This window comes from Alligator sinensis, unplaced genomic scaffold, assembly GCF_000455745.1.
Source record: "Alligator sinensis unplaced genomic scaffold, ASM45574v1 scaffold544_1, whole genome shotgun sequence".
In the NCBI taxonomy this organism is placed as follows: Eukaryota; Metazoa; Chordata; order Crocodylia; family Alligatoridae; genus Alligator; species Alligator sinensis.
This window is the reverse complement of record NW_005841937.1, coordinates 2,681,010-2,708,691: the sequence shown is the minus strand read 5'-3', so window position 1 is coordinate 2,708,691 and position 27,682 is coordinate 2,681,010. Positions and strand designations below refer to the sequence as shown.

Genomic DNA, 27,682 nt, shown 5'->3' with positions numbered 1-27,682 from the left:
CATTTCCATGTGCTCATGAAGAGCAGGTTCTGATAGTAAGGAGAGGGGGAAGGGGCTGAAAAGGGAACAAGTTGGGGGGGGACAAGAGGGCTATCCGAGCCCCTAGATTTATTTTCCCTGCTGTAGCAGTGAGAGGGGATGCATTCAAGGCAAGTCTCCAATAATTAGTTTCTATACCTGTAAAATTATAAAAAATATATAAATTTTCCATATATGGAATCTAATTATTGGGGGGGTCATCTTATATTCATGGTAATCTTATATTCAAATAAATACGGTACCCCTGTGCCAAGGCTGAAACAGAAAGCATCTCTCCAATGCATTGATTGGAGAGATATCCATAATATATACCAACTCAAAATGAAAAGCAGAGGACAGAGAGATTTTCCTACCATATTTAGGCCTTAAGCAGATAAGCGGGGCCAATCAGTACTAACAGAGCTTTATCGGCGTGGCCCGGTGTTTCTGTTACTCACATATCAAAGAGAGTTGTTTTGCGGAGTAGTTGGTCAGCTTGACCAGATAAGTGAAGTTCAAGGTCTTGGTCTTTATTTTCCTAGAGTTCAGTAGCCCAGGCTGAGAATATCTGAAAAATCATGTAAAGTATGAAAATAAAGAATGTGGTCAACAACACTGCTCCTCTGACATAATGGAACTTCCTACCACAACTATAAATCTTATTTGTGTAGGAGACAGAGGTTTCTCAGGGGGCCAGTCACAGACTGTGGAATGAACTCCCACAGGAACTAATGGTATGGACAAACTTATATTTTAGCCACTTCAGATGGAAAGGGGAGATTCTGCTTGTGAGTGCACAGCAGCTTTTATTATCTAATTGTTATGCCTGCATGATCCTTTAGCAATATAAATGAGCTATATCTTCCTAAAGTTGACCCTGCATGAAGCAAACTTAAAGGCAGGGTGGTTTTGCTACACTTATATCATTATAGAATCATTCAGACATTAAAATTGTATTGAAATAGCTTATAGCAAGTTTGACCAACTTGTAGCATGCCTGTGTGTGGCATGTAGCAGATTAAGGGGGAGGCAGGCAGTGTAGTGGAAGAAGGGCAGAAAGCAAAAAACTGAGCAGCAGTTTGGGCAGAGGAAGGGGACAGGGTAAGGGAGGCTTGGGCCAAATGCGGCCCGCCAACAGATTTGATATAGGGCAGGTGGCCGCCAACTCATTGGATCTGGTCCACAGGCTGCTAGCAGCTCTGGCTCCAGCTGCCATGTGCTGCCGGGTGGGGTGGCAGGGCTGTTTCTGCCATGATGGGCAGTCAGGTAGGACTTCTTCCTCCCGGCAACCTCAGCTCTTAATATAGCAGCATCAGCTGTGGACCAGGGCAGGGGCTTCTGCTGCAGCAGGCAGGTGGTAGCATCAGCTGTGGATGCCACCAGTAGGTTCAAAAGCCCCAATGCAGAACCTGCCAGTGGCATCTACAGCTGATGCTGCCACCTTCCAGCACAACAAAAATTCCTGCCTAAACCCCAACCCAAAATCTGCCAACAGCACCAACTGTGGACCCAGGCAGGAGCTTCTACTGCTCCAGGTGGGTGCTGGCATCAGCTGTGGACACTACTGGCAGATTCTGCATCAGGGCTCCAGAACCTGCTAGCTATGCTCACAGCTGACACTGCTGCCAGCCCGCCAGAGCAGAAGTCCCCATCTCGATCCACAGCTAAATAAGCCAAGCTCTTTCAACCTCTTTTCAAAAGATAGGCTTTAATTGTCCAAGCATTCCAGTAACCCTTCTTTGCCCATTGACTTAATCTTTCAGCTGGTCCCTCTGGGTTTTGCTCCTATAGCAATAATGCATCTGTAACAAATTTTAACAAATAGCATGAAACCTACCAGTATTTTAAAAATGGGGGGGAAATTCTTATAATTAAAAAAAATTGGAAATACCATGCTCTTTTACTAATCCTCATAGTACTTGCTGTACTCCACATTCCCTACCCTCAGCCTGTCTTCTTGCATGAAATCTATTTGAGGCAGGAGCTTTTTCCTGTGCCATGTTTCTACAATGCTTTCACAACCTCCCCCGCCCAAAATCTTGGGGGGTTGGTCCATGAGTTGTCATCCAAAGTTTTTTGTGTATAGTGTACTGATACGGTAAGTGTGGTCTCATTGAAAATCCATGTTATGCTGTGAACATTTACGCCACTTTTATCACTGTATAGATTATGTTATGCCATTTGTATATAACTTTATGATTTTGGACGTGGTTTAATCAAATGGACTGAAGGATGCATACTGAAGAAGGTAGTAAGTAAATAACTCAAGCCACTGTGCTGTAGGTCAAGGAGAATTGCCACTCCCAATCACAGATGGAAAGAACCAATATTGGAATGGGTTTCCAAGACATTCTCTGACTGTAATGGAAAATTCAACCTCTCAATAGAAAAGGCATCTTAGAATAAAAGGTCAATGGCCAGAGGATGCCAGGTGTCCTAGGGAGAGAAATCTCTGGAGGATTTTGAGACTCATGAGAAATTAGGACAATATTGAGGGGCCTGGTTTAGAGTATTTTAAGGGTTATCTGTGAAGTGGCCAGGGTCTTTGGATTTTCCCTGTCCAGGGGTAGGGTGCAACTCCCAGCAATCAGTGCTCATGATCTCAGGGCTAATGATATTCCAGGCTAACCCAATCTATGGAAGGGGAACCAAAAATACTTTCACATCACAAAAGGAAGCCACATGGAGCTGGCAGAGATTTCCTGATGGAGCTGTGAGGTCTGATCTAAGGGCAATGGAGTGGAGGCATTTATTTTCTTTAATTTCTCCAAATGAAAAAATGGCTATCCCAGGATCTGGGAACCCAAAGCAAAACCTTGGCAGTCTTGAAGGCAGGTATGATGACTTCTTTTTTTCTTATCCTGAATTTTTGTTGCATCATTTGACTGTTTTACAGTGTTAGGATAAAGGTTTATTGAACCCTTTCACTATTTTTATTCCAGATTTCACACTTCTTTAAGTGCATTACCTTATTTAATTAATTGTCAATTTTATTAAATTGTAAGTTACTTAGAATCCTTTGGATGTACACAGTTGAGAACTAAATATTGTCAATATTAACAACATTAGTATGATCAGTATTGGTAACAGAACATCACTTTCTCAAGTCTCACCATTTAATATTTTATTTCTGCATTGTGTGACACTTTATCAGATTCTTAGCACAAGATTTCCCTCAGTGGGATTTTAAAAACACACTCTGTCTGACGAATGCTGTGATAGCCGTCTCAAATCTCCATATGAAAGCATGTGTTCAGGTCTCAATAGTGTTCAAGATTTCTTTATACCACATTTAGTAGCTTGGCTTTATCATTTCTCTTAAGGTGAGCAGCAACTGACTTAAAAAACAAACCAGTTGTGAAGCAAAAGTAAAACAAAGGTAGACTGAGAGTGTAAGTGCACCAGTTCAGGAGATTAAGCCAATACCCTCAGGTGAGCTTTTAATCAGGTGATCAATTTTTAGCATCACTTTCTGCTTTTCAATAGCAGGCTGATATTTGGAACCACCATTTTAATAATTAAATAGGCATTAGAAACAAAACCTTTCCAGACAGCTACTGGGTATTGAGAAGTTGCAGATTAGGTTTAATTAAATACTTTGTAAAGTAATCCTCCATAACTAAATCAGTAAACATTATGACATGATCACTTTTATTTTTGTTAGGTATTATATTCATTCCCCTCTCTTCCACTCAGTGTAGTTTTCCTAATTCAGACAACTAAAGATGCTAAGAATCTTAATTTCTCATGCAAGTTATCTGAGAAATAGAAGCATCCATTCAGGATTCAAAGAAGAGTTAGGGAAAAGGGATTCCATTGACACTATCTCATGGGGAAATAGTTAGAGCTTGATCTTCAGGACCTTGAGGTCTCAATTAGGACTCATGTCCCTACTTTTATTTAATTTTGCAGACCACACAGAGCTAGCATTAAAAAGTACTCTGAAAGAGAAGGCTACACATTTTCAAATAATTTAATATTTTTTAATTAAAATTGAATTTGAGATAAACATTTTTGGATTGCAAGGGAGATTTCTGCTGTTTCTGGCATGTATGAAATGTATTTGGATTTATTTAAATCATAATTTTAACTGCATGGAGTTCAAAGCAAGAGAAATGAAAATGAAACCTTATATGAGCACTGGATTGATTTTTTTTTTTATATTACTCTATTCTGCAGCATGTTTTAATTAAGGGAAGGGAAGAAAACGTTGAGATTTCTGGGCTACCTACAAGGTGTGGAGAGATCAAAAGTTCAGTCAATCAAAGCTGAAATGTTTCAGATGAATTTAAAAGAAAGCAGACAGTTGAGTCAAGCATGAGGGAAGCTTTTCATGAGTGAAAGGTGGTTGCAACTGGTGAATCAGGGTGCAAAAGCAGCATGCTTCTAAAATAGCTTCAGAAATGAAGTAACCTTAGTACCACAGGCTAGTTAGTGGCACCATCACTGTGAAAGTAATGAGCTTGCATGGCTACTCAGGAGAAGGAAAAGGGAGATGCAGATTAAACAGAAACAGAAAAATTATGATTTGTACAATTAAAACTTTTATCTTGAATGTGCTGTTCTGTATCTGATCAAGTTTAGTATGCAAGCAATGGACTTGAACTGATTAGGCCATTTGATTTCTAACTCCTGTGGCCATACCACCTACTCACAGGCTGGGAGGATCAGGTTCTGGCACAGTCAGTTACACATTTAACTTAGTCACTTGCATGTAGATGTTTTTGAAAAGGTTCAGGAAGAGTGAAAATGTCTGCAGTATGCTTTACAAACTTCTTACACTATCAAGCCAAATAAAAATGTGTTAGGAAAAATAAACATGAGCCATCTGCAACCAGGAGTAACAAATGCTGAAAGTAAAGGGGCAGGTTTTGTAGTAAAAAAATTCAAATGAGCTATGTAGAAAGACATTTTGAGGGTGGTCCAATGAATTTTCTCCTATCAAGTATACATTAATGTGCTTAGTGAAGATGAAATTCTGATTGACTCATTTTTGCCATTGACTTTCAATAAGTAAAACAGAGCTCACAGCAAAGAAATGTGCAATGTAGCAAAAACAAACACAGCAAAATACTTCAGCAAGCAATAAATCAAATGAAGCTTATGCACCTCACTTGCTATTATGTGGCATTTCCTATAGTGTAATGTAGTCTCCACCATACTTGTTCATAAATGTTAATCATCTCTGAAATCAGGCAGCACTTATGTGTAAGATGTGCAAAAAAAAGAAGGAGAAGGAACATAATATTAAGCTGGAAGATTTGTTGCCTTAACCTCAGGATGGATATGATTATGGTATTGCCTGTGTCTATCCAAGGAAATGTCATCAAGAGAGACAAACAAGTCTCCAAGTATGTGTTAGAAAAACATGACTTGTAAGCAAATAACAGTGGATCATAAAGAAACCAAACATATTATTTTGTTAATACATTTAGTCTTAAACTAGATTGACTTCAGAGATGTTAAATGTCATGTCCCTTTAGAGTTCTTCTCTGATCATAAGATACATCAAAAGATTCTAAATCAATGTATTATAATTATTCAAATGATTTAAATTCATAAAACTCCAATTAATGGCTGCTGTCAAATGGAGCACACTCCAGACATTCACAAAAACTCTCATTAATGCAAAATTAAAAAATTGTTTTTGTTGTTGTAACAGCTACATCAGGCAGCCATGCATAGCATAGCTGAATGTCCCAGAGGAGCAGGTGGCAACCTAGAACACAAACCAGGCATAGCAAAACTGGGCCCAATTATTCAAAAATCTCACTTTTCAATTGCTCTTTAGGAAGTCAATAACAAGGTATCCAGATACTCATTATTTAAGGTAGAATACTTTAATTTCACAAAGTAAAACGAATTTTTTATAGGGTACTTGTCCACTAAAGGCAAAACAATGAAAATGCCTTCTGTTTCCTCTTAAGAGGGTGTTAATGTACATTACTCTCAGATTGCATCTGAAAGCAATACTCTATGAAATGACAAAGGCAGAAAAAGTTAAAAAAGATAAAAGGACAGCTCATTCCTTTGTAGAGCTCATAAGACACCTAAGTAAGGAGTTTAGTAAGATCTAAAAAAGGATTATTCCTTAATCTAAGTGAGATGAAAATATTTAAGAGATACCAAACATCAGCATTTGGAAGTAAGCCAGCCACTAATCATCCGGAGTTAGGAAGGTAAACCTCCTTTCATACAATAGAATATTACTGAATTAATCCTCCTATGGAGATTATAATTTTTTTTCCCTGAAGTACCTGGCCCATATCAGAAACAAGATACTAAAATACACAAATGGTAGTTATGCTTGCTTTAGTTACAGTAATTCCTGTGTTCCTATACTTTACTTACAAAAGAGATAAAAAGAAATTAGTTGGGGGCTCAAAACTGATTGTAGTGGGGAGGAGGGGTCCCTGGGCACCTGAAGAGATTGATACCCTCCCCCTCCCCCCCGCCAATTTAGGGTGGTCTGCCCTGCTCTTTCCTGCCATGCCTTTGACGTAAAATGAATAGTTGTAATGTGGAGGCTGCTCCATTTGTGGCTCTGGTGTACTGGGTCAATCACACAGCTTTGAACAGCTCCTACACTGTGTTCCATGCCCTGCAGATGGCATCTTATTCTCCTTGCTACTCCCCCGACCCCTTACTGGGTCTCACAGCCTCTAGCCCACTCAGGCCTCAAGCCCCACTCAGTGGTCCTTGGCCCCTCACTGTGCTGCACTCACTCAGTCCAGCCCCTCACTGGGCCCTACTTCATGGTCTGTAGGCCTCCCATCCCTCCCAATGGACCTTGGACCCAAGCCTTTACCCTCTACAGGGTCACCCACAAGGCAGTGGGGGCTGACACTTTCCAGTGTACCATCCTCACCTTTCACTGGGGAGGCAGAGATGTGGCATTTTCTGGGGACTGCCCTGCCACAGGCAGCCCCACCAAACCATCCAACCTCAGCAGGGTGTAGTTTCAGCTCTTACCCAGAACCAAAAGGAACCTCCTCCATCTCCATAGTTCCTACCCTAACCTCCAGGTGTTACAGGAGCTGTAGGCCTCAGGTTGTGCAATGTTACTCCTCCAGCTCCCCAGATGTAACTGCCATACTCTGTATACTCTGTCTGCCCAGCTCTCCTCCAATCAGGTGGCCCCCTGCAATCAGGCGATTTCCTAATTGGGCCTAAACCCATCTGCCAGCTGCTCCAAAGCAAAGTGGCAGGTACAACCAGTATACCGCCATACTGGTCAAACTTCTTTAATTTTTTATAATGTTGCTAAACTAACCAAGATTAATTTTTAAGCCAGACGACTCTTAAAGTTCTTGTGTTCACTGGGAAATGGTTGTGCATTCTTAATATGAGATGTCTAAGATGACAAACATGAGGTGAAACCCTAGCAAGACAAAGTAGTTTATAGTTTTAACACAAATTGGCAAGTTAGGGTAACCTTGAGGCTTCCCATCAGTCTTATCATAACCTACTAATTTGTGCACAACCTAAAAAATGCTTATGAAACTAGAATTTTACCTCATGTTAGTTCTCTTATATTAGCTAACAGAAGTGAAGAATGTTCCTTTTTTCTATAGTGACAAGGCATTAGAGAGTGAACTGGGTAAGTATAGCAACAATTTGATATCAGAGAGGGATAGTTATAACTGGATAAGCAAATATCCATTAGCCCACAAGGTATCCAGCCCAAAAACTAAGGGTTTTGTTCTTGATGTTCATATTATTTTAATACATTCTAGAAACTGAACTTTTTAACTTTAAGCTCAGATCTGACATTATTTTCTCCTAATATGCTTGGGATTCCCATTAACCAATTGGATTTTTTTAGACAGTAAGGGGAGTAAAAATGTTGTAATCAGGATCTACTGGGAAGCTCTGAGGAGAGACATTTTTGTGCTATATTTTAATGAAGCATTTTTTTATTATTAATATTATTACTGCTACTACTACTACCACTGCCACCATCAAGTCTCATCAAATTAAAGCCAAAAAGGTGCCTATCTAAAACCTGACATCTCTGGCTTCCATGTGTTGTGGCATATATGAAATGAAATATATTGAGTAACATATAAATTCACTTAGCTGCTGCATTTTCAAGCATCAAGTTTTTGTGTGTTATGGTTCAACCATGTGTCATAACCTGACATTTTATCAAGATACTAGCTGTAATAAAATGCAAGCTGTCACATCATATGCTGGGACCATGTTGGCTTTCATATTGCCTTCTTGCATTATTAAATTAGCAACAAAATACAGCACCTCTAAAACAATTTTGGGGGAAAGGGAAACAGTGTGAAACAACCTGTTGCTCAGCTTGATGGCTGCTAAATGCTCAAGCCAAAGGGACAAAAAAAGAAGGATCACTGAGTACCGGAAAATAAATAAAATATAATAAGTGCCTGCTCATCACTACTATAGTACCACACAAAGCATTGTAGGGCAGTGTTGAGAATTAAGTAGTCACTAAGCTTGTTATTAATCTCAGTCGTTTGCTTTATATCAACAATAGTGTACCTTTTCCCATTCCCTACCAAATGAACATCACTACCATGGCTGTCAGACTAAACATGACCAATGCCAACTTAAACAAACCTCTAGTAACTCTTCTACAGACAGGCAAGATCCTAAGCCTCCAGTCCAGAGAATTCACATCTTAAATAAAACTACACTGGTCTGTATAACCCCAAGGGATACAGAGAGAAAATCCCTTGTAGTTCCTATGTTTCTTCAGAGAAGGGAGGGGAATATTATTGTATTTGCAATGGTTTCTTATTTTCTAACTGATAGGTTTCATGGGAATGTTTATATACCATATGCACAATCAAGAAGAAAAATATTGCTCTAAATACAAGAGAAAAAATTAGGAGTTAAGGTTCTAGTGTCATAGTGCATTGGTCAATCTGTCAGATAGTTGGTTTCCTGAAAATCAGCACATTACATATTTTTCTCTAAGTCATGTGGCTCTGAAATTACTAACAGATACATAATTTCAGTCTCTTGTTTCTTCCTCTGCATTACTTTTAACCCTGCATACCCATGCGGTGGATTCACACTGTTTCTTCAGCTATAGCAAATCCTTGTCAGTGACAGATCTCAAGGCACCCTGCCGCTTGTGTTAATGAGAAGCATGAGTTTCAAATCAAGGCATCAAAAGAGCAATTTTCTCAGAACATTATCCTGTAAGGGGTCTCAAAAGCAACCTTCCCTCTGGGTTTAAACAACCTCTACTGAAGGCAAAATTCCTCCGGTTAGACTGGTGATGGGAGAGATATCAAACTTTTGGACAAGGCTTTTGAATGAAAATGGGCAAATGAACCCCACATGACTCAAGATTATGGCTTTTCCCTTAACCAAGAGCTCATTTACTCAAGTATCCAATTTCCATGGTCTTAGCTAGACAGACGCAAAGGGCACCCATGGTGCGCTTATGGATAATCCTTAAGTCTGACTCAGAAAACAGGAATTTCTCTCCTTTCTTCCTGTTTCCTTTTTAATTCTGGCAGCTCAATGTGGAACAAGAAGTCCCTACAGAAGGTGGCCAAAGTATATCGTACACCACTCTTCTGACCACTTCCAGCTCTATCTGTTTTACAGGGGATTCTCTTGCCTTTGGGATATATTCTGTTGAAATACATGAGACAGAATTCTTTCAAAGAGGAAAGCAGTTCCAAACAGGGAGTAATTTTGAATAATCAAGACTATAAATCAAGGGAGCAAGATCAGAGAAAATTCTGATGTTCACAAACAATATCAACAGTCTTTCAGAGTAGGATGACCATACTTTCTTGGGTCTAAAAAAGGGACACTCCTCTATCTGTCCCACTCTCCAGCATACTCAGCTGCTTCTGAACTCCTGCAAGGAGATTTCTAAAAGTGAGACAGAAGCAATTGTTTGTAGAAACGAATGCAGCTAAGAGTGTGTGATATAGGTAGGATAAAATAAGGACCATTCTTGAACTTCTTCTATTTACTGAGCCTTCTAAAGTTGGAAAACTGTGGTTGGTTAAGTTGGTCAGCTGATTGAATTTTTTGTCTTTGGTGATCCAAAGACCAACAAGGGGAAAAGAGGTTTATGTAGTCCATGACTATTACACTATGCTAGTTATCTAGGTGGTAGAAAAAACACTAAAGTAGCATTAAAAGGCTCCAGGCAGCTCCAATGTTATGAGGAGAAAAAAATAACATGTAAAACAAATAATGTCTAAAAAAAGAGAGGAAGAATGCACAGTTGTCTAAAGGCCAGGAATCATAAATCCTACACTTTCACTTTTCCCTGATTTCAAAGGCTTGCGCTTTTAATTCTCTTTCCTTCACCCCAGTCTGTTGGCCAGGTTCTCAGCAAATATAAACTGGCTTACTTCCCCTGTAATCAATAAAATTATACTTACTTACTCTTAAGTGACTGTTTGACTAACATGTTCATTAAGGGTCTATTAGAGATCAAATGCCCTCCTGTCTGTTTTTGTTTTTAATACATTTACTTTAACATGAATGTTTTAATCATAAAGGGTGAGATTACACTTTAAAATTAGGCCAAATTGAGGGCACTTAAAACTTCAATGATCATACTTTAAGGCTCATTAACAAGTGATAAGTGACCTTTCTGCATCTCTGAGATACACCACTTCAGGCAAGAATTATCTTTGAGCTGTGCTGCTCAGCTCAAGTTAATATAACTTCTGGGTGTTCACCTGAGTTACAACCTCCAATTTGTGGTCCACCAGTATCCCAGGAGACTTTTCTTCCAGGTGGACTAGCTATCATATAGGACTCTATGGCCATGGACTGATGGCTGGGGACAGCCAGGCAGTAGGAGTGTGGGGAGGGGAAGAGAGGAAGAGGCACAGGAGGGCTGGGAGCATAGGAAAGGGAAGGAGGAGTGGGGGCAGAAGTGGAGAGGGAAAGAGGTAGGGAAGAAGACAGGGGGAGAGAGGAAGCAGAGAGCTGCCAGCAGGGAGCTGTTGCCTTCTCTTCTCCTGGAATTAGTCCCCACAATTGCCCCTTCCACTCCTAGCCTGTTGTCCTGCCACCTGGATCACTGCCCTGATGCCCCCCTGAACCACGTGCCTCAATCAGCCTGAGAGCAGCAGAGAAGTCAGTGGGGTGAGGTTTCCCTCCCTGACTACTCCTGGGCCCACTACAGACTGTGCCACCCCATTTGCCTAGATACAGTCTCTGCCAGCTCCTTCAATTGAAGGAGGAGCAGAGGGGGAAAGGGACAAGAGAGTGAGCAGCTGCTGGGCAGTTGCAGGGCTTGGGATGATCAGGGTGGCAGATTGGTGATCTGCAGCTGAAGGGGCCTAACGGGGGAGAGGAGAATCTGGGGTCCAGTGTGGGGTAGAAGTTGGGATCCAAGTGGCATGGGGGGGCTCCACTCCCCCTCTTATCCTGTACCTACTTTGCAGCTACAGGCAGTGGGGCAGGCATGGAGCACACTTGCAACCCCTAGTCATATCCCTGCTCACAAGCCCTCTAGCTGCAGGTCTAAGCAATTCATGCTATAGAGAGTATTAACCCTTAATATGCAACTGATCTCTAGCATGTGTTAACCTTAACATAGTCTCCTTACAGTTAGCAACTGCTAATTCTAACATATTATCTCACCCAAATAAATTTAGGATTTAAGGTGCCATGATAGCAAAGTAAGAAAGGCTCTTGCACATTACTGTAGGTTGACAAAAAGAGCTAGACTTAAACTTGTGAATACCTTATATTCCAGTTTTTATGAAAAGTCTTTATATTTGAAAGCCAAGGAACATGGATTTTATAGTTTAGAACACTAAAATAAATGACTAGGTAAAATTTTTCTAGACTTCAAGTATTAACTTACTTTATTTTGGTTTATAGTATTATTTGTTAGGAGAACAATACTGCACTCACTGGAAGAACTCCAGCTGACTTCAGTGAGAACTGGAAAAGCCAATAAATATGAATCAGACTGATTAGGATAATATCTCTTATCCGCACATATCAGCAGGCCAGGATGAAAGTGAATAGGTTGTATGCAGATGCGTATGAATACTACTATGAAACCATTGGCAGTTCATATAAATATCTGTTCATTTCCTCCCGCACACACTATTCTCAAGAAAAGCAGCCTCATTTTGTAGTTCTTACCTTTGACTATGATCACACAGCTAGATGTATTTCTCATACAGAACAAATGTCTGCAAATCTTTGCCTTCCACCCATACAAGAGGATCTAGTACCTGCGTTCATTACTAAGAGGTCTGCCCGTTTCACAGGATGCCCACTTCTAAGGAAAAGGGCACAACATATACTGAAGTATCAGTCAGATTCATTTGTCTGAAGCTCAGGTAGTCCCACAACCTTACCCAAATTCCCCTTCACACAAAATACCCATCTGTTGTACTCCAATTATATTGATCTCTATACACCAAAGAATCTGTGGGTGTTCCGAAACCATTTCCAAGTGATGCTCAGTCCTAAGTTTTTGAGTTACATTAGGGAATTTGCTCAAGTTTTGAGTCAAATTAGCTTCTATGAAAATATTGCAATAGTGTACACACAAGATTAATCTACTTATGCCTGACTTCAGACTAACAGAGCTACCTACCTCCCTTTGCTTTGTATCAGACAGAATACTCAAGAGGGGGCCTATTCTACAAAATAAATGCCTCCTCCTCTCTTACTGGAGAACCCTCATGCAGTTGAGAGCAAGTTAAATGTATACAGAAAGGAAGCTCACAATCTTACTTCACAGGAGTACACCACAGTTTTGCCTGAGTACAACTGGGCAATATAGCATTGGTCACTTACCAAGAACCTAAAAGCCCTGTCGAAACTTTACATGAAATGCAATTACATGTTCATACAAAGATGGCATAATTCATCTTTTTGTCAAGTTCCCTCAGAATGAGTAAACCTATGTTGACTGCCCCATAAACTCAGAAAATTATCTGCTTTTCTGCCCCCTACCAGCACTACCCACTATTTTGCCTCCCACTTCTACATGCTGCTTCTCCACGTACTGCACTTTAGGAGAATTTCTATAAGCTTTGAGTACCTGTTCCCAGATGCTCCCTCCCCTTCAGGTCAGTGACAGAGCTAAGGCTGAAGTCCAGGTCAACTGAGTATCAAGACAATCCATCCCTATAAAAATTATATTCTCCAACCTTCTCTCAGCGTTAAGGATACAAAAATAATGGCAATCAATAACAAACTATGTTGCTACCATTACTTGATCATTCTTTCAGCAGCTGAATCTGCTCCCATTGAAGCTCACAGCAAACTTCCATTGACTTCAGCCCTTGGCTTCCTTCTTCTCCCTGTTTCCCCAGTAGAAGCCAATAATCATGCAAGTTTAATAACTATCTTTTTCCCTTAGAAATAATGATGAAAAAACATACACAACTGTCACTATATATTTCTTTTTCCATCCTTGGACTAAGTTTGTGATTTTTCCTTGGAAACCTTAATAAAAAGAAAATTCCGCCCCCCCCCCCCGCCCCCCCCAAGATATAGTGTTGTTTTTCCTTGGAAACCTTAAAAAAAAAAAAATTCCCCCCCCCCCCCCCGCCCCCCCCAAGATATAGTGAGAGCATGATCAGCCCTCAAAGCCTTGGAGTTATTTTTACAAAATAGACATTTTTGTGTGTACAGTGCATTTAAAATCACATTAAAAGTCTTGAGAACTGGTTCTCTCCACGCCCTCCTTTCTTCTCTCTTTTTAGACTAATCCATTCAAGTACTTTGGGGACTGCCAATTTGGAACATCCTTCTGACCTTGACAATTGGCAGCTGTGATCAATCACTTCATAAAATCCTGATCGTCAGCTAGAAACCAGTTGTGCTTCTTATGCATCTCAATCTGTTAAACAGTTTAAGACATGAATCCATGCAAAACATTTGAAAAACAAACTCATTTGATGAAGACGTTTTATGACACTTTACACTAAAAATAGAGCTTTTCATCCTTAGTCTCCTGAAACATTCACAGACAGCACCAAGCTATCTTTTGTAGGGAGCAGGAAGGTAGTTCACTTGCTCATGAGTTTTACCAAAGCAAACCCATACAGTAGTCAACCCCCATTTTAGCAGCATATATGTACTATAGACACACAACTGATTTTTGATCAGTCCTAGACCTATTTCATAAGTTAATAACTAATTATTATTATAACCGTCCATTGAATTGTCCACACATGCATCTGCAATCATACACATTTCTCCAAATCCCAGATATGCAACCAGCTAAGAGTGTGAACAAGCATTTATGAGACCTGATTTAGTTGTAGGTGGCTTAATTTAAGCCACCAAAACCTAAACCAAAAGCAGTGTGTATAGACATTCACTGCTTACCAGGAGCAGAGCAAGCTACCCAAGATAAACAAAGTGGTGGAGCAGAGGGCTGGCGGGATTGTGGGGAAGGTTGGTGGGTCTGCAGAGAGAGAGAGGGCCTAAGTCAAGGAGGAGCTAGTGGGTCTGATGCAGGGGAGTGGGGAGGGTGTTGTTGCCTGGACAGGGGGTAAATGGGAAGCTAAAAACAGCTTGGTCAGGGTTGGGGGAGGGTGGGAGGTGGAGCAGGAACAGCACAACCCCAGGTCTGTGGTGAATGTCTGGGTTTTCCCAACCCCAAAGCTGTGCAATGAACGTGTTCATTAGACCACATTAACCCATTTTAGATCAAGTTAATTCAAGCAAACCTCAGAAGTGAACTAGCTTTAGATTTGTCATCCCATTTTTAGGGTGACCAAGCCTTGCAAACACTTGCATACCTGGCCATTTAGATCGATCTAACTTTGGTTAGGTCAATCTAAAGGCAGTGCTGGTATGTACCCTCACTCTCAAGTGCTGTTTTGAATGCATAACCAGAGCCTTATTTGATATCCAAAGTGGCAGCAACAGTTCACACATCATTGGTTTGGGAACCAATATACAATAGCAAGCTGAGGGAGAGCCTCACCAGAAAGTGGAGAAAAGCCTCATCCCTTTATGCACGCGCACTGACTAAACTGACAGCTTCATACACACCATTGAAAAAAGGAGTTGCACTCCTTTAAGCTATGCTTAAAAAATATGAGAAATCCTTAAATCTTAGCTGCTTCCTAGAGACAAGTTCAGACCTGACTCTCAAGAGAAACAGTCATAGTAATCAATGGAGTTGCACCTGCATACAACCAGAACAAGACAATGCAAAATCAGATCCCTAAGATTTCAGAGCAGGTTGCACCTACTTCTGACAGTAATGAAGTCTCTCATCTTGGAATAACAAGCGATTGGAACAGGGGCTTTTTCCTCATTAAGTATGTGTACAGCTCAAGTGCAGTGGAGCTGGCTGGGGCTTTCCAGGTACTACCACGATGCAAGTAATAATAATCTAAAAAAAGACAACAACTCAGCCTATAAATATATTCAGCTACATGCATTTTGGAGGGAGAAGTGTCTTGTACTGATAGCAAAACATGCCATTTTCCTTAGGCAGAAACATTCCTAAAGTTCAATTTCCTTTCTAAGCCAATACCTCAAGGAAGTCAGACCCAAAAATACCTTCTGACCTAAAATGGAAAAAATTCACTTTGCCTTCAGTGGGAAAGTATCAGACTGTAAGCTCAAATTAAGGCTGGGCCCAAAAATTTTTAAACACATTCAAATCTCTCATAAACAGTACTGGATTGCTTTAATAGATTAGCTTTCTTTGTTTTCTTGTTCATTTATCTTCAGCAAGTTGGCTTATGTTTCTTTGAGTAAGAAAGCATAATTCATTCAGATGGGAGACTACAATCATGTCAGAACTAATGTGCAAAAGTAATGCACTGTTCAAAGTAAATACTAATTTCTTTTATCCTAAAGAAATGCTTCAATTATGTTTACAAATTACCAGTAACTTATGGAAAATAAAACCTATAAAAGATAACATATTACAGGCCACATGAAAGCAGGTAAAACTGAACTTTGGTAGCATGAACTCACTGTGGAAATTCATTCTCTCTTTAAATATTTCCTTTTAAAAAAATGAGTCACAGCATTTCTTTGGTCAGTTTACTTGTTATTAAGATTATGTGCTCCACCCTGAGTCCCCATGTAATACTATGAAAATAAATTTAAATGACTTATAAAACCTTTGCATACTTAATCTCGACCATAAAGCAAACAGAGCTCTCCTAGGCTCTTTGTACAGACCAAAATGAAATAATACTTTAAAAATATATAGCTCAAATATAGAAGCCAATTATAAACTTTTGTAGGAGAAAGAAGTCATTAAACACGTCATCAAGCTGTATAAATTTAAAATAAAAAAGGGAAAATAGGGGGTGGAAATGAAGAGGCGACACAGACAAGACACAGGAAAAAGGAAATGAGAGAGGAGAATGGCAGGAGGGAAGGAGAGGATACCAAAGACCTATCAAAAGCCCACTTCAGACATAATTAACTGGTTAATCACATCTTAAGAAGTGACCTGGCCAAACGGTCATCCAATTAAGGGCATGATAAAACTAGGAATAAGAGAAAAAATATTACACAAATAAATGTAATGACTTGGTTGCTGGTTCCTATTATGCCTTTAATTGAATGCATGGCTAGTATTCCCAGCCTGGGAACACGCTCCTCTGTGCTATGTAAGCTGGAAGCACTGGTCAGCTGCCTGTGGGGGGAAGACACACAACTCCCTTGATTGGGAGCCCTGATCAGCTGGCAGAATTTCTAGTGCAGGAGCGCAGGGCTGCATCTCCTCCCCTCACTCCCTGAGCTGTGATATCAGATCACTGATAGGGCTCCCAGCCATAGAGAGCACCATGTGCCCCTATAGCTGGGACCATCAGCAGCCAATTGGAGCTTTCAGCCACAGGAGTGCATGGTGCATCACCAGGGTTGGGAGCGCCAATTGAATTAGAGGGCTTCTAGCCATGGGAACAAAACATGGCAGCACAGGGGGAGCCCAGGATTGTAACATCCCCCAGATTCCATCATCCCATTGGCAGTATGGTATGATGAGATCTGATGCTCGTGTAGCATGGCAGGAAACACAGTTCTTAGGATCACATATCTGATCCCATCACTCCTTTCTTAGCATCTCTTAGTGACCTAAGGACTTTTAATGTTTTTTTGATCATTCCCTGATAGAGCGAGTACACCAGGTTATGCCTATTCTGGCTATAAATGTCCCCCATCTATAAAAGTTTTAGAAGAGTCAGTCCAGATTTTAGGATATGATCCAATGCCTACTAAAAAGCAATGGGTGTTGAGTCAGGTCCCCAGACAGCATGGGTTTTAGCACTGTGAATGTCTGTTAAAATTGACATCTACACGGAGACTGAGGTCAAGCTGAGCCAAGCAGGTAATTTTTTGTGATTGGCAGGGGGGGGGGGGGCATTCTTATTTTGGGGCAGGAATTAGTTTAAGAGGGAGGAATGAAGCAGCGTGGTAGCTATGTGTTAAAAGCTACTCTGTGGCATGATCAAAGGAGAAGTGATAGTGTCTTCAGTAGGTGCATGTTCTATTAAACTTGGAGACTGCAATCAGATTGGTATCCAGTAATTTATTTTGGCTTAGATTTAGATTGGGCAAAAATGAAATATAAGATTCATTTCCAAGTTTCATCCTACAAAAAAAATCCACCTTCTTCCTTCCACTTCATTCAACATAAAACAAAGAGGATGAGTAGTTGACAGTACTTGGCCACCTGTATCATTAGCCAAGAAAGGTGGTCACCCATCTGTTTTTTTAAGTAAATTGCTGAGTGGAAAGTGTTGGCTTCAAAAACTCTGTGGCTGTATGAAATTTCAACATTGTTATATCTCATGAGGAAAGATTGCAAACAAGAGAAATCCTGGCAAATGAATCAGAGTTCATGTGTATCTTTCCTCTCATCATTTTCTTTTATTGCATTTTAAATGAGCTGGTTACTGCTGGGAAGTAAAATCTGGGTTTCGTTTGTGGAGGTGAAAACCACTGCTTTAACTCTGTCAAAATTCATAGATTTCCATGACTGGTAGTAAGGAAATGAGTTTGTTCTTGGCTCTGTGATGATCTTGGCTTCCTGCATGATTCCGAGCAAGTCTCCCTTCCTCTCTCTGCCTTAGTTTCCTCATCTTTAAAATAAAGAGAAATGGCCAAGATCTTCAAAACCAAATGCAGAAGTTAGCTTCAATAATCCCTATTTAGGCAACTTACTGGTCTGATTTATAAAAGGGTCAAGTATATAACAACTGTCTTGGACTTCATTTCAGCCAGACATAGACAACATGCACACTGCTGTTTCAGTGAGAGTTGGTGGGTGCTCAGCCCCTTTGCTAATCAGGCCACTTAGAGAGTTGTCTAAACACAGGGTAAGAAGCCCAGCTTTAGTCATTTGGTAAGGAAGATCTTTGTCAATTATGCCTAACTGACAGGAATGTGGTAGGACTTTCTTCATATTTTTAAAACAAATTGAAGTCTCAAAGGCACTACAGCTGCAAAGTGTTACTAACATAGGCATCCGATGAAAACATAAATTTCTATGCTTATGAATGATTGTTATATCATCAGTGTATGTATAAGCAGAGGCTGCAATGGTAAAAGATGTTAAGACATCTCTCTACAGCTCTGAAGACATGAGTTCAAGCCCTGCTCTGGACTTCTGCCAAAGGCTGCCTGTCATTCAGGATGAGTGTCAAAGGTGGCCAGATATGATGCTACTAATATCACTGCTTTATGCTCCAGTGGCTACAGAAACTGGTGTGCCTAATCACAGAAATCCAGTGGGCCATTAGGCTTGGGCTGATCTTTGACTTTGACTCATGTTTCTAATCAAAATATAATTTTAGATTTGATTACCCAAAGCCACGTGCTTACAGATAGGTAAGATCTTTCAAATGATATCATACCTATGCACCAGTGATGAATTCCCAGTGATATACATATGAGTCCAATCCAGAAAAACAAATATGCAAAAACCTCTATGAACTTTGTGTCACAAGTTATTAAATGTAGTAAATGTAAATCAAGGAAAGCAGCTATAGCAATTTTTAAAAATATTTCTGAGAACTCAGTAGCATTCCTTTATTGCCTAAAAAATCAGGAACTTTCTCAATACAAAAAACACTACAAGTGTTGCTATCAAAAAACAGTGGTAAAGAGAACAAACTGTATCGATTGTGGTAATGTCAGTCCAGCAAAAATGTGAGGCAAGGATTTGTGTGGGTGATATCTTTTAGGGGTGTGCGAAGTAGATCACTGTCCCTAATTCGATTCAGTCGAATCTGAATCTGAAGACACAGCTTTAGAATTCAGACATAGACACAGCTTTAAAAGTTTTTTCTACATACCTTGAGGTAGCAGGTGCTGTCATGATCGCTGCAATGATGGGGTACATGGAGCATCCCAAAGGAGTGCAGTGGGGCCCTCCACATGCTTGGCAACAAACCCAGGAGTGGACTGGAAGTGCAGTGATCGGCTGCAGGGGGGCCTCGGGTGCCCCCCCCCGACCCATGAGGCACCAGTCACTGAGCTGGGAGGGCACAGGGGCGGGGGCCACATGCTCCCCAGTGGACCCAGAAGTGGACTGGAAGTGCTTCTGGTCCACTTCCGGGTCTGCTGCTGAGCACACTGGGGAGCCCCCCGTGCTTCTGTGGCACACTGCATACGCCCCAGCATCACAGCATTCACAAGCCCCTGCTACCTAGAGGAATGTAGAAAAAACATTTAAAGCTCTCTCTATGTCTGAATCTCTTAATCTTTCCTAATCTCTCCGAATCAATTCAAAGGTTTCCAATTTGATTCAGAGAAATTAAAGGGTCCTATCATTTGATTCGGATTTGGAGATTCTGCCACCAAATCAGGCCAAATCTCCATGGAATCGAATCAGGGACTGAAGCTTTGCATAGTCCTAGTATCTTTTACTGAACCAACTGTATAGTTGAGAGAGAGATAAGCAAGCTTTCAGGTGTCAGACCTGAGGAAGGGTACTTAGTACTCAAAAGCTTGTCTTTATTTGTGGTAGTAGGGAGATCCCAGGGCAAGTGGCCCCAGGGAAATGAGACCCTGAGAAGCCCCTCCCACCAGGCTCCTGGAATGGGGTTATAACACCTGTAAACCTACCAGGCCCCAGGACTGACCTGCAGGGTCGGTGGCGGCAGCGTGGACCAGAGAGCCTTGGGCGCCACGGCTGCCCCATTTCATCAGCTCATGCCAAATGTAGATAGACTGGTGCATAGGGGCTGATGTTGTAAAAGCGCACCCAGCACCACCAGAAGTAAAAAAGAAACTTGGGACCATGGCAGCTGGAGTGTGGAGTTCAAGTGAAGCCTGCCCTGGTAGGGGTGAAGTGAGTGGGGGAGAGCCTGTTCAGCTGAGTAGAGGCTTTGTGGAGCCTCTATTCCAGGGGACCCAGACCCTGACAAAAAGGAGGGAGAAATGCATTATGCAGAACCCAGCAGGATGTCGCCTGCCCAAGGGAATGATGCAAGCTCCAATCATGAGTTTGCTCTGGGAAGTGGGAATCTGGGGCTTCATATCAACTGTCAAATTAATAAGTGTTAGCATTCAGAATTAAAGTTCTGCTAAGCTAGCCCTGATTGGGCCTTGCAGTAAAAGCCTCATGGACTGTGATTGAAGGGGTAGAGACCCTAACCACCAGGGCTGAGAAGACACAGAACTGATAGCTAGATTCTGGGGTCAGAAAAGAGGACTGATACCTCCTGGTGGCATGAGAATAAAAAAAGGACCTGCACGCTTGGAGCAGAATCCAAGCATGGATGCCGTGTTCAGCCAGACATAGCAATGGACAGGACAGGACAGGACAGGGAGAGACTCTCCCCAACATAATTCAAGATGACTAACCAGGTTCGAGCCCAGCCAGTTGAGTGACTTGCTAACGATACCATCTTACCACCAGATGGCCAGCAGTCTGGCAAGGGTAGTAAGATCTGGTTGGTGTAAGCATGGGGTGTAAGATCACTTCAGATCTTTTGCAATTTATCTTTCTTGATTCCAGTCATCCTTCTCTTCTCCAGTCCACCCACCCACCCATTTTCTATTTAACTTTTCAGAATAAAGTGCATGCATGTCAAATCTTAAGGTTATTTATCTATACTTTTATTGTTTTTACCAGCAGAAAAATTAAGTGCACAAGTTCTTTACTGGAAATATTGTTGTGTTTCAGGTTTATTTTCATAAAACCTGATACATTCAAAGTTATCTTGATTTTTGTCCATATATATTATAATGAAGTATTATTCGATCTCTTCTGTTTTATTTATACAAGTTTACTGAACAGGTATAATAAAAAAAAATAATTAAAAATTAAGGAAAATAAGGATGGGGAGGTTTTAAGTTAGTAAGGATACAGGGCTTACTAACTCTCTGATGCACCTGCTTCCAGTGTCATACTTCATGCCTTTATCTTTTCTGTGAAAGGATTGGAGTATTGCTGAGACATATCCCAGTTCTCTCACAATTGAAATGGGCCCTGTGCTACTTTATCCTACTGGTCTCTCGGGCTAAGTAAAGACAGTCAAAAAGCCCAAAGCTGAATTGATTCAATCTTCACAGGTCAGTCTAAGCTGCTGTAGCAGGGAATCAGAGTTTGCCCCTGCTACACTTGTCCTACAGATGAGCCAACACCAGGGATCCGGTAGCAAGGTGAGATTAAAAGGGGACGCAGGCCCTTTAAAGACACCATGGGGAAGTGACGGAGGAGAAAAAAAGGGAAAGAAAAAGGAAACAAGAGACAGCTAAGGAAGAAAAAAAGACTCTGAGCCACAGAGGAAGAAAGAGTGACCCCTGAAAAGAGGACAAGAATGGGCACAGCAATTTACCTGGGTCAGTGTGGAGGCTTTGGGGAATAAGAGTTGGAATAGCCCTCCTGGGGAGTGATGCTGAAAGATGCTGGATCTTTGATGGTATTTCCTGAATGCCAGAGGGGAGATATCATCCAGACCTGCAGGAGAAAAGTAAAAGAGAAAGACAGTTTTCAGACAAGAAAAAAGTAAATAAAGAATTAGGTTTCTGCCACAGGGCGAGACACAACCTGGGTAGTGAAGACCCAGGCAGGAAGGACTGTGACTGTGGGGCAGGAACTAACCTCAGGCTGCAAAACAACACAGCCCTGGTCCTGGTGATGAGAGGATTAGACCCATACTGTAAGGAATAACAGTGTGGGAAAGTGTCTATGATGAAAACAGAAAGTGAGTTTGAAAAGTATAAGCTGGCTAAGTATGGCCAGTGACTTTTACTTCATTATAACGTAGATTGTAAATAAAAGTCCCTAGAAGGAGGGGAATTTGTTAATAAATTATGACTCCTTGTTTTGAGTTGTTATTTTGGGTTGCAATGGTTATAATTTAAGTAAGAAGACTAAGGATGGACAGGTGTTCTGAACTGAGCATCCACATTCAGAGTGTGAACAAGAACACAAGGAGTCCCCACCGAGGACTTCGTTAGTCAACCAGTGCCATTAAGACCCAAGGGTGGAAACTGACACGGAGTAAATAAAAGTGGGGCCATGTACTTTATGCCACCAATCCTAAGACCACATATGTAAGGCAGCCTCCTACATAATCCTTTTCATCTAAGTATTACATAAAGACATGGCAGACGACAGGGAAATGGGCTACCCCAACAGGAAAGTGCCCTACTTCTGTTCCAGCTGCATAGATTTAACCGATAAGCAACTGAACAAGCATTCACTTTTGCTTCCAGAAATGGAGCCTCATGCCTGCAGTAGCCCAGGCCAGAAGCTGGGGGATGCTAGAGCACATCTCCCTGCTTGGCTGTTGCAGACAGTGTGGGCCATGGATAGCCCACTCACCATGTTAGGTTAGATTTTTTGGGGAGGTGCAAAGCATCTTGGGATGCTGGGGGACTGTGAGTTAACTTGAATCCGAAAGGGATCTGGGACAGAAGTTCAATAAATCAATTTAACTTAAATTATTTAAATCTGGTACTACATCCATCCAGGTTTATCTTAAACCTGTTTTGGCCATTTTGGAAGTGGTTTATATGCACTGAACTTCTCTTCTGTTTGAACCAGTTTCCAGTCACTTATATGGGTTTATGTGTAATTTCTGTCCCTAGCCTGGTAGTTCATCCTTTCAGTAATCTGTAATATATGATAGACAAGGAAAAGTGTTGTTTATTTTCAGAATTAGGGGTGGGTGAGAGGGGAACCAAGTTGTTGTGGGGGGGAGGGCTCCAGAATTGCCTCCACACCACAGAGTCCATGCCTCAGCAGTATACCCATATTAGGAACTACAAAAGAGGCCCCAGCAATAGCTGAGACAGGCAGAGCATGTGGTGGCTGCAGCAGCATAGCCAAAGACTGTTTAGGAATTCCTGGCATGAGTAATACCCCCCTGCTTTTGAAACCTATGCACCCCCAGCTCTCTGGCAGGGTTTGCCTTCGGCCCCTCTGCTTGCTACACCTCTGTTTATTTTAACAGTTAGAATAAATCATTAGAAAAAAATGTAAATAAGAATTCACACATACACCCGTCTTACCTAAAGTCTTGCAGATAGCTAGCTTAACATATCCAGCTTCTCCAGAAAACTCAGTAGGGTCCTGTGTCTCTCGCAGTCTAGTACCTATAATCAAGTACCACATCTCTCAGAGGGAAAGGACTTCTTAATTATTTTGTTCACCTCCTTTTTCTGTTCTAGTCCAAACCAGATGTTCAGGCTGGCTGGAAGGAGAAGGAAAGAGAAATCAAAGCTAATAAATTTAAATTTGTCCCATGCCAATGTTTAACACTATGTTGAAAAGGTGGCTACCTAGAACCATTCTTTCCCCACTTATCTGGTTTTCAGATGAACATGTTGAGTTTGACCAATATAATCATATAGAAAATACCCCAATAGCTAGGCCACTTTCTATATTATATTAATACATGATTACAGGGCAGTTCCAAATGTGTCACACATCACAATTTTCTTTCCCACTTCAATTGAATATAATACGTATTCTTTTCTATAATGGGTATTCTCTTTAATTGGCACCATAGTTTCTGAGCAAAATCTGGTAGTGTATTCTATAGAATGTCTAACAACCATCATACATTGTTCAATTTTCTCTTATCATCTCCCTGAAATTATGTGCAGTGGATTGTTTTAGTTTGTTTGTTTGTTTGTTTTTCCTTCCTTCCTAACACATACACACACACACACACACACACACACACACACTTTTCTCTGTCTGTATATAACAAGAATTGTCAGAAGGAGTTGAAATTCTTAGCAGAACCTTGCAGGCTACAACTCTAAATGAAGGCGAAACACAAAATGCCTAATCAGATGATCTGCAGACACTTTGGCTAGGGACAGAAGTTACACATAAACTGGCTTAAGTCATCAGAAACTGGTTTAGACCTGTAAGAGAAAAGAAGTTCAGTGCACAAAAAGCAGTTTCAAAATGGCTGAAACTGGTTTAAGATAAACTTTGTTGAATGTAGTATCAGACTTAACTGCTTTGGGTCAAACTGGTTTATGAAACATCTGTCCCTTCCTAGTTCAAATTAAATCACAGTTCCCAGCATGCTTTCCATCTCTGGGCTGTGCTGTCTGCTCCAGCAGAGAAAGGTGGGGGTAGGGAGAGGCAGAGACTGCCCCCACAGGCAAACCCAGGCTGAGGTCTGGGGTCAGGGAATGGGGGTTAAACAGAGCTGCCCTGCTGCTAAACTTACTGAAAGTTACTGCTGGCTGTGACTGTGGACTACAAATCCCAAAGGTACCTGGAAGTAGGCAGAGATGAACAACCCTGCAGATTCCTGCTCCTGTAGTTCTGGACTGCAAATCCCAGATACCTCAGTAGCAGCAGGAAGAGGAAGGAAACACACAGTCCATGCTGACTAACTGCCAGAGAGGTGTGTTCTAGCACCCCCCGGGTTCTGACCTGAGCCACTGCAGGCATGTGGCTGCGTTTCCTGAATCAAAAGTAAATGTGTCCAGTTGTTTCTCAGTTTAATCTCTGCAGTTTAGAGTAACCTGCAAAGATTGAATCGATTCCGCCTCAGGCTTTTTGACTGTCTGTACTTTTTTTGTTTTCTTTCTGACCTCAACTTTTTATTTAAAAAAAAAAAAGGGAAGCCTTCAACCATCTACCAGTTCAGCTGTCTAGTAGAACATTTTAACCAAAAAATAAAGTCAGGGTGGATATCAAGCATGGATTTCTACTGCAGGTGAGCTAGGAGAAAGAAGAGGGGATATGATTAACTGACCATAATCATATCATGCCTACCTGGGGTATTCAATATCATGGGAGAGGAGCTAGATTACTTGTATTAATATAAAATATTAAGATGTTGATTTGGGAGCCTTCAAGGAGTACTGTTTCTAGTACTCTTTTTAAAAAAAGAAAGCCAAGAGGACTGGACACTCAGCTCTAGTTACAAGTAATGGCAACTGCTATGTGGCCAATTCCTTACTTGCCCATTGGCAACTAGGCTTTCAATATTTCTGAGGTTTTGTCTGCAAAACTTTTCTTACTTATTTGTCATGAGGAACTAGAATCTATATTCTTTCCAGTTCTACTAGACTGGTGGGTTAATGTTTATTGAAGAACTTATTATTTGTAAGATTTATTTAATATCATACATTTTTGCTAAACTGTACCATGCTTACTTGCAACAAGGACAATTGTTAAATGAGCTTAAGAATGCTTCCACATTACCTCTAAACCATATTAAATTTGTCACCAATGTACCTGTGATGCAATTCCCTTCAACAATAGTGATTCAACATGGTTGTATAGTTCATGAATTGAGAGTGTGGATATTTTCATTAACCAGGATATGTATACTTTTGTTCCGACTTTTAATACAGGAACATATTGTCCTCCGACGTAGTGATGCCCATGTAGGGGCCAAGAAGTCTACATGAGGATCAGTATGAAACAATCTATTTGGTATGTGCTGGGTTTAATTTAAGCAGGAAGAAGAATCAATTTAATCAGTTTAATCAATTTACATTCATCAGTATTCCACTAGAATCACCACAGCTGTAGTCTCAGGTATAAATCTAGCAACAATTGTGTGTTGGCCAAGTCCAAACCACTCTCTCAAACAATGCACAGCATTGCAGGTGGCATGCTTGGATATTATGCTGCAGTACATATCCCCTACCACTATAGAAAGGACAGCTATGAAGGTATTCAGTCTAGACATCTGTTTATGATTAAAGTATTCAAAATAAAGAAAAAGATACATGACCGTACCATGTGGGGTATGGAAATTACACCATTAGTGAATTGTGGCCCATGGCCAGAGAGTTATGCTGGTCCACATAATGAATTGTGTATTTTCCATCCCAAAATGTACCTTCTATTTATATCACTATAAACCTACTCTGGAGAAAAACAGTACAAAAAAACCTCAAATGTACCTGGCACCGTTCTTTAACTACTGATTTGAGAGCTGATACATGATAACTGATTTTTCAACTATGTCTCTCTAACATTGCATGGCTAGAAAATATTGCACAGACAACATCTACCATAAACAAAACTATAGTTTTCTGCCAAGGGAAGAGAAGAGCATGATAATAAGTTTGGGATTTCAGGCCATAAAAATGCACATTCTTTGACTCCTAACTTAATGAGACAAATATTATGTGAAAAGAAAACCTTTGAAAACTCATTCTATATAATTTACAAAGCTATGATATAAACCAATGGTGCCATGATTAATTTGAAAGAATAATTCTGAGAGAGTGTTTCTCAGAGTAACTTAGGGAAGGCGAATGGTCTCTGCAGATATCAATTGTGCTGTCAGAATTTAGAGACAAGCGGATATCTTGTCCTTAAGGAAATCACACAAGTATAACATCTGCTTTATGATTTTACCATTTATTTCTTCAGTAGCCCTTCTTTGTTCCCAATCAGTTTTTTGGGGAGAACAGGAAGAGAGAGAGACAGGGTGCCTTCATTTCTCTGTGCATACTGTTCACCAGATAGTCAGGCTGACTGGTGCTGTCAATGTGAAACTACTATTCTCTGGATCTTTTATTGATTAGCGGTGGCAGTGGCAATCGCTCCACATGAGGACGATCTCTACCATGGCTCATTGATGGATCCTAAGATGACTTTAGAGTCCAATCCTTGAACCACAGATCCATCTGCAAATATTGCAGGTCTTTCTGCAAGGGAGAGTAGGCTGTGGGCTGTGACTCCTCTCCTTTTCCTTCCTCTGCTTTCTCTTCTCTGCTTCAAGGGCAAGATACTTTACCTCCAAATGGGCTGAGATTGTGGTGCCATTGCAGTCAACTGGCAGCTAGCTCCTGCCAATGCTTGATGTTAGCATCAGTTTTCTTGAGGTATGCCTTCATTGGATGCATCCAGATGAACCTGCATGTGTCTCAGACCCCTTTGAGACACTGCAAGAAGCACGTGCAGGAACAGGAAAAGGTTCCCTCCCCTGTGAGTTTGCAGCACGGGGGCAAAATTAGACCCCTGGATATCCAGGGGTCTAAAAAAAAAAATGGAGTTAAAAAAAGCAGGGCAGGCAACCAGAGGTTCTCTGTGGTTGGCCCTCGCCCTAGTGCTGAAGCATAATGCCTGCCCATGTAGGGCAGGCAGTGTGCCAGCAGCAGGGCTCTAGCGCCGATATGTAAGGGGTCGTGGGGGCTGCTGGCCCCCTGATCCCTGCCCCACCACCCCTGCATCCCCACAATAAAAAACTAACAAACAAACAAAAACCCCTGGCACTTACCAGCAGTTCCAGCTGCCATCTGGGTCACC

At 41.1% G+C, this 27,682-nt stretch overlaps 1 long non-coding RNA gene across 1 annotated transcript; it reads right to left on the bottom strand.

The window, feature by feature from the left end:
• Positions 1–497: 497 nt before the first annotated feature.
• Positions 498–23,530, bottom strand: LOC102387915. The gene is made up of 3 exons (XR_323347.1): positions 23,455–23,530; positions 21,774–21,895; positions 498–586 (listed from the first exon to the last, which is right to left on the bottom strand). It is a non-coding gene; the product is annotated as an uncharacterized LOC102387915 (long non-coding RNA).
• Positions 23,531–27,682: the final 4,152 nt, after the last annotated feature.